Below are 8,716 nucleotides of genomic sequence, written 5' to 3'. Positions count from 1 at the left end.
TCAGACAGATGTTGGCCAAGGAAAGATCTCTGGGGCTTCCGGGGGTGAGATTCATGCAGGACAACGACAACAGCCTGGATACCCTACCGATGTCTTAGCTGTTTTCAGGTGCCCAAAATGTCTCCCCTGTAGGGCATGTTGAGGAAGGCGGAGGGGTGATCAAGGCCAAGCAGGTCTAGCCTGACATCCCAGCTCCTGACTGAACACTACAGGTGTCCCAGCAGCCTTTTACCCAGCAGCCACAGCCTGTTTATACATCCCCAGCCCTTACCGCCGGCACCGCCATCACCACCACCACCAACCACCACCTCTGGAAAGCGTAGTCCTGCCCTGACCCAAGTCACCCCCCACGGTAGGTTTTACCTTCATGTTGAGGAAGCTTCCTAGGTGCTTAATCAAGAGCTGGAGTTCCGTGAGGCTCAGACAGTGGGAAGGGCCCGAGCTCCAGCTCCATGGAAGCCAGCTGTGTGCCACAAGAGGGAAAAGTGGAAGAAGCTGCAGTGGGAGACAAAGCCTCGGTCCCCCACGCATCCACACACACCTACACTCACACACGCGCACGTGGGCGCGCACGAACTACCGTTCAGGCAGTCAGCGGGCAAGAGGAAGGACGAATGAGGACCACGCAGGATAAAAGGACGAGAGACTCCATCCAGGCAGAGTCTCGCCAGTTTGGGGCCCCTGACTGCAAATGTGAAACCTCCTGCTGCTGCTAGGTTTACAAACAAGCCCGTTGTCCTGTGCCTCCTAATATCATTGGTACTGAAGACCCCATCTGGGGGCTTGAGACCCCTCAGGCTTTTCTCCCAGTTGGGAGCGTTCACTCCCTGGGGGTGTTTGTTTGCCCTCTTGTTTTTTCAGTCCTTCTATAGAATTTTCTCTAGAGTCAGTCATTCTGAAATGTTCTTCCCTCCATCTCCTCTATCAACATTCTACCCCTCCTTCAAGGCCCAGCATAAATGCCACCTCCTCCATGAAGCCTTTCCCCATCCCCCAAGCTCCACCTCCTAGAATATTTCAACGCTTCTGCAATGATGAATAAAATGACATAGTTGTAGTATACTTAGTCTAGTCCAGCACGCGATCATTTAAAAAATTTTGTAGTTTTCTTAGCTCGCTCCTTTTCCTACCATGTTTTTCAGTCTAACTTCTGCAGTGCCTTCACCACACTGCCTTACATAATCCAAACCACAATAAAGTTCACGTTTAATAAATTGACCAGTCTTGACTTGATTTGGTGGCACAGGAGAGATGGCAAGAGTGGCTGTCTGCTGAGACTCCTTTGCGAGCGGTTAGAGGTGGGGGTGGGAGGAGGGGTAGCGGTTAGAGGTGGGGGTGGGAGGAGGGGTACTTCCTGCAACCGGAGCCCAGGCTTAAGTCTGATAGACGCAGAGCCCTTGGCTGTATTCATCCAGGTGGGGGAGGGGCTGGTAGAATGGAGAGGGGGTCCTTTTCTAGTCCATATTTAGGGGTATTTGTGTGATATCAGGGGTTACATGATTTTGAAACCCCTCTGAGATTGGACTCAAGGCCAAAGCTACAGTGGCCAGATCATTCAAGGGCAGGCCTTCCAACAGGAGACGATACCATCCCCCCTCCCACCATATCCCTGAGAGCAGAACGGATGTGAAGACTTCATTCACTTGCTTCCACACTTAATTTGTCATCTGCCCATTTTAGGGTTAGGCTAGGAGGGAAACTCCTCTCCTTTTTCCTTGAGCTCTTCCTCCTGACAGGACAGGATGCCCAGACAGGGGAGGCATCTCCAAGCTCAGCAGAACTGACCTCAAGCACAGTCCTCATTCCCTGTCCCTGCAATACTAAGCCAGAACACACTAGAGATGACATCTTAAAGACAGGCATTTAGGTGTGGTAGAACTTTTTCAGAAATGAAGTCTCTGATACAGATGATGTAATAGTTCTATATGGTCACCAGATGGCACTATGATATTATGATTAAGCTCAAACGCTCTGCCACTTTTTAAGGATGAGAAATTTTCTCCCCAAATAAGAATAAAGACACAGACGTAGAGAATGGACTTGAGGGCACGGGGAAGGGGAAGGGTAATCTGGGACGAAGTGAGAGAGTGGCATGGACATATATACACTACCGAATGTAAAACCGATAGCTAGTGGAAAGCGGCCGCATGGCACAGGGAGATCAGCTCGGTGCTTTGTGACCACCTAGAGCGGTGGGATAGGGAGGGTGGGAGCGAGGCTCAAGAGGGAGTGGATATGGGGATATATGTTATGTATAGCTGATTCACTTTGTTATACAGCAGAAACTAACACAACATTGTGAAGCAATTATACTCCAATAAAGATGTAAAAAAAAAAAAGTAGAAAAGAAAAAGAACTAACACGTTTTTGATTGTCTGCTATGTGTCAGACTCCATGCTCAATGCTTTATATATGTAATCTCATTTTAATTCACATAACAACCATATGAAGTGTTGTTATTATCCCTGTTTTTGAAAAATAAGGAAATGAAGGAACAGAGAGGATAAATAATATTTATCACACTTATAACAGAGAGGATAAATAACATTTATCACACATATCAGAGAGGATAAATAACAAAGAAGTAACAACTCAAGGTTGTTAGTCAGTAATCATATAATGATTATTAATCAGATAATAATGTCTATTCGACTCCTAAACCTTGAACTTTTCCATAAAAATATGCTGTCCCCCAGAAAGTGGTAACATCTTCCCTACATCTGTACCAGCTGTGTATCCATAATATTGTACCAAGAACTGTACAAATACCAAACGTTTCTCTCAGAATCTTTACCTCTCTAACTTACATACGCATGCGTATATGTACGTATGCACACATATAAAGTGTCAGTAGACTTCGTCTTCCCAAAAGGAATCCAGTGCACTAATACATATCAATATGTATTATCTGATAACAACATAAATGACTCTCAAAATAATTATGCTGGCTGAAAGAAGGCAGAAAAAAAAGGGTGCATCCTGCCTGGTTCCGTTCACATAAAACCTTGAAAATGTGAACTACTCTGTAGTGACATAAAACTTCTCATTGGTTGCCTGGGGAGGTGGGGAGGGGAGAGAGGAAAGAAATACAAAGTGGCCAGAGGAACATTTGGGGAGTAATGATTAGGTTCATAATTTTGGAACTATTGTGTATCTTAGTTGTCTCGTTGGTTACACGACTGTATGCATTTCTCAAAACTCAACTGAATTTTACTATAAATAAATTTTTAAGAAGTGGAACCTTATAACCACTTTACCATCCCCTTCTAATCTTTTAAATTTTCATAGGTATTATATCTGAATAGATTAAAAATTCCTCCAGACAATGTTATAATTTTTTCTTTCAACAGTCCTACATATTTTAAAGAACTTAAGGGGAGGAAAATAGTATTTTATACTTACTATTTCTGTTTTGTATCTTTATTTCTTTTCTATTTTTTTAATTTTTAAAAAAATTTTTTTTGTGTGTCTTTATTTCTGAAGTTCCAAGATTCTCTTTGGTATCATTTATATTCACCCTGAAGAACTCCCATTAGCATTTCTTTTAGATCTGTTGATGAATTCTCTTAGTTTTTCGTCATCTGAGAATATCTTTATTTTGCTTTCATTCCTGAAGAATATTTTTGCTGGATATAGAATTCAGGTTTGGCAGTTCTTCCCTTTAAGCGATTTAAAGACATTATTCCTTTCTCTTCTGCCCTCTGTGGTTTCTGCTGAGAAATCCACAGTATTCAAATTCTTGTTTTATATATATTATGTTTCATTTTGCTCTATCTTCTTGCAAAATTTTTCTTTATCTTTAGTGTTCAGCAGTACTATTAACTGTCTAGGAGTGATTTTCTTTATGTTTATACAGTTTGGAGTTCACTGAGTTCTTGAATGTGTAAATATATGTCTTTGATCAAATTTTGGGAAGTTTTCAGTAATTATTTATTCAAAAATTACTTACTGCACCAATTTCTTTTTCTGTTCCCTCTGGACCTTTAGTGACATGACTATTAGACATTTTTATATTGCCCCAGAGATCTTGGAAGCTTTGTTCATAATTTAACTTTAATTAAAAAAATCTACATGGGGTGAATGATTTGATAGAAATAAGCACAGAGAACCGTTAGACACCAAGGAGGTACACCCAATCCCTGGGGTCAGGGAAAGCTTTCTGGAAGAGGTGATGTCTAAGCCGAAACCTAATGGATGAATACAATTGGCCAAATGAAGGAGGGAGGGACCAACAGTGACAGGCAATGAGAATGACGTGTGCAAGTGCAGGGACTTGCAAGGGAGCATGGAATGTTTGGAGAAAAACAATTCGTTGCGGTTGAAACATATGGTGCCAATGTGGGAGTGATGAAAGATGACGTTCAAGCAGTAAACGGAACGAATCATGAGAGGTCTTATATTTCAGGATAGGCATTTTTGACTTAACCAATCCTGAGGACAACTGGGAAACAGAAAAAAAATTTTTTAATGTGAATGGAGTTTCTTTTTCTTCTTTTCTGAATTTTCTCGTGCTTTTATATTGGACATGTATCATTTTTTATCATAACAGCTTTAGTAAAAATATAATTCACATATCATACCACTCACCAATTTAAAGTGTACAATTCAATGGTTTTTGGTTTATTTACAGAGTTGAGCAACCGTTACCACAATCAATTTTAGAACAATTCCATCACTTCCAAAAAAGAAACCCTGTACTCCCCACTTCCTCCTAATCCCCTTCTCCGCTTTAGGAAACCACTAATCTACCTTCTGTGTCAATGGATTTGCCTATCCTGGACATTTCATGTAAATAGGGTTATACAAAGTGTCGCTTTTTGTGTTTGGCTTCTTCTTTTTTTTTTTTTTTTTGCGTTACGCGGGCCTCTCACTGTTGTGGCCTCTCCCATTGCGGAGCACAGGCTCCGGACGCGCAGGCTCAGCGGCCATGGCTCATGGGCCCAGCCGCTCCGCGCCATGTGGGATCTTCCCGGACTGGGGCACGAACCCGTGTCCCCTGCATCGGCAGGCAGACTCTCAACCACTGCACCACCAGGGAAGCCCCTGGCTTCTTTTATTTAGCACAATATTTTCAAGGTTCATCTATACTGTAGCATGGATCAGTACTTCATTTCTTTTTATCTCCAGATAATATTCCATCGTATGGACATACCACATTTTATTTATTCATTCACCAGTTGATGGAAATTTGGGTTGCTTCCCCTTTTTGGCTATTGTGAATAATGCTGCTGTGAACATTTGTGTACACGTCTTTGTGGGGACATATATTTTCAATTCTCTTGGGTATGTAGCTACGAGTGGAATTGCTGGATCACACAGTAACTATGCTTAACTGTTTGAGTAACTGACAGATTGTGTTCTAAAGCAGCTGCACCATTTTGCATTCCCACCAGCAGTGTATAAAGTTTCCAATTTCTCTACATCCTTGCCAATACTTGCTATTATCCGTCTTCTTAATTATTTCCATCCTAGTGGGTGTGAAGTTGATATCTCATTGTGGTTTTGATTTGCATTTCTCTAATGGCTAAGAATGTTGAGCATCTTTTTTTTTTTTTCGGTACGTGGGCCTCTCACTGCCGTGGCCTCTCCCGCTGTGGAGCACAGGCTCCAGACGCTCAGGCCCAGCAGCCATGGCTCATGGGCCCAGCCGCTCTGCAGCATGTGGGATCCTCCCAGACTGGGGCACGAACCCTCATCCCCTGCATCGGCAGGCTGACTCTCAACCACTGCGCCACCAGGGAAGCCTGTTGAGCATCTTTTTATGTGCTTATTGGCTATTTGTACATATTTTTTTGAAAAATGTCTATTCAAATCCTTTGTCCATTTTTAATTGGGTTGTCTTTTTATTATTGAGTTATAGTTTCTCTTTATATATTCTGGATCTAATTCATTTAATAGATATGTGATTTGCAAATAGTTCCTCCCATTCTGTGGGTTGTCTTTTCTATTTCTTGATGGTGTTCTTTGAAGTAAAAAAGTTTTTAATTTTGGTGATGTCCAATGTATCTATTTTTGTATCTTTTGTTGTTTATGGTTTTGGTGTGATATCTAAGGAACCACTGTCTAATCGAATGTCACAAGATTTATGCCTATGTCCTCGTCTAAGAGTTTTGTAGTGTCAGCTCTTTCATGTAGATTTTTGACCCATTTTGAGTTAATTTTTGTATGTTGATGTATGGCAAGGATCCAAATTCATCCTTTTGCCTATGGGTATCCAGTTGTCTTAGCACCATTTCTTGAAAAGACTATTCTTTCCACCATTGTATAGTTTTGGCACTCTTACTGAAAGCCAGTTGACCACAAATGTATGGGTTTATTTCTGAGCTCTCAATTCTATTCCATTGATCTATAAGTCTGTCTTTATGCCAATACTAGACTGTCTTGACTACTGTAGTTCTGTAGTAAGTTTTGAAATCAGGAATGGGAGACCTCCAATTTTGTACTTCCATTTCAAAATTGTCTTGGCTATTCTGGCTCTCTTGCACTTCCATATAAATTTTAGGGTAAGCTTGTAATTTCTGCAAAGAGCCAGCTGGTATTTTGTCAAGGATTGCTTTGAACGTGTAGATCAAATTGGGTAATATTGCCATCTAACAATGTTAAATAGCATTTAATTGAACAACATCAAAATGAACATGGGACATGCATTACTTTTTAGATTAAAGTAAAACTAATATTATTTGTCTACAAAATGGTGCACTAACCTCATTTAAGGTCCCCTCTCAGCAAGTGCCCCATCTCCCTCTTGTGGCGTTTCTTTTTTTTACTTTTTTTTTTTTTTTTGCGGTACGCGGGCCTCTCACCGTTGTGGCCTCTCCCGTTGCGGAGCACAGGCTCCGGACGCGCAGGCTCAGCGGCCATGGCCCACGGGCCCAGCCGCTCCGTGGCACGTGGGATCCTCCCGGACCAGGGCACGAACCAGTGTCCCTTGCATAGGCAGGCGGACTCTCAACCACTGCGCCACCAGGGAAGCCCCGTGTTGTTTCTAACTGGTTCTTTAGAAACAGAAACAAAGACCTTGCTATTAGAACTGGGGCATATCAAAAAGAGGCAGTTCTGACCCTGAGAATTCTTGGTTTTGTAGACTCTCTGTTGTATAGTCCCATGTTGTGCAAGGGTAGAGGAAAACTATCATTTATCAAGAGCATATTGTTTGCCAAGTCCAGTGCCCTGCATTTTCCCACAACATGGTCTCATTCGATCTTTACCATGACATTTTACATGGGTATAACAATTCCAGTTTTACAGATGATGAAGTGAAAGCCTTGGGAGGTTAAGAAATTGGATCAAACTCATAGGGCTATTAGGTGGCAGAGGTGGGATTTGAAACAAAGTTGTTCTAACTCCAGAGCCTCTGATAGTCCCAGTGCTCCCATGCCCTGAGAGCACTGAGAGTATGAAAACATCTGTCCAAATCCCTTTTAAACCTGCTTCCCAGACCTAGCAGAGGGGTCTCACCTCCTTTCTCTGGACCTTCTTAGGCTGTTGAGTTGCTCCCACATTCTCCTTACAGATGTCAAGGGTCACAAGGGAAGTCTGTAGTCTGTGCCAGGGTTCTTATCCCAGCTAACCTGGACTCTGGCACAACTCTCCAGAAGAGCTCTGCCCAGAGATGGGCATTGCCTTTTGTCCCAGGGCTGGACTTAGAGACAAACCAACAACACTCATACGTTTGGATTTTAGGGTAAACCTCTCACCTGGTAAAACCTTTGGGATAAAGGTCTCAGTGACAATTGTGTAAAGAACCCATTTTACTCCATAATGGAAAATTTCTGCGTGTCTATCTCTAGACCACTATAAGGCCATTTCCAAGGATTCTGAATATATTGAACCCAGCCAGGTTATTGGCCAAGGACCATACCTTCTTTCTTAAAAAAATTTTTAATTGAAGTATAGCTGATTTACAATGTTGTGTTAATTTCTGCTGTATAGCGAAGTGATTCAGTTATACATATACACATTCTATTTTTAATATTCTTTTCCATTATGGTTTATTACAGGATATTGACTATAGTTCCCTGTGCTATACAGTAGGACCTTGTTGTTTATCCATTCTATATATAATAACTTACATCTGATAACCCTAACCTCCTACTCTATCCCTCCCCCCACCCCCACCCCCTTGGCAACCGCAAGTCTGTTCTCCCTGAAGGACTATACCTTCTTGAGCATCAAGGAGAGAGGAGAATTAGCTTACTTTCCTGGATGGAGGCTGGCTTGCAGCAATTGGAAGGGCAAATCCAAACACTACAAAATAGGGAACACGGTGTGATTTCTTCTGAATGTTGCCCAGTACGAAGATGCCCTCCCCTCTTTATCAGTCTGTGCATTCTCAGCCTCAGAACTAATTATATCATTGGCCTTATATGCTTCTCCTATGGGATCATCATACAGGGAGAGTTTGCAATCACGAACTACAGTCAATGTTCTTCAGCATCTTTTTTCCACTCCCTACTGGCAGAGGGATCATTAATTTTGATTTATTGATGTGACTTTGTTATGTGGTTCCCATATCTCTCCATGGATCTATAAGCAGGGGTCATGGCTTCTGTTTAGAAAGTATTAGACAAGCTTTTGAACTTGATATGAGGATCCACATGAAGGGCATATAATGGAGAGCAAGGGGTCCATGCTGATGGTGCCAGAGAGTCTATGGAAAGGATTTAAGAAGGGTCACGACGTGGTCAGGTGTGCTTTTCTGAACAAACACTAGCAC

The sequence above is a fragment of the Leucopleurus acutus genome, assembly GCF_964270905.1.
Source record: "Leucopleurus acutus genome assembly, chromosome: X".
NCBI lineage: Eukaryota > Metazoa > Chordata > Mammalia > Artiodactyla > Delphinidae > Leucopleurus > Leucopleurus acutus.
This window is presented reverse-complemented; position numbering follows the sequence as displayed.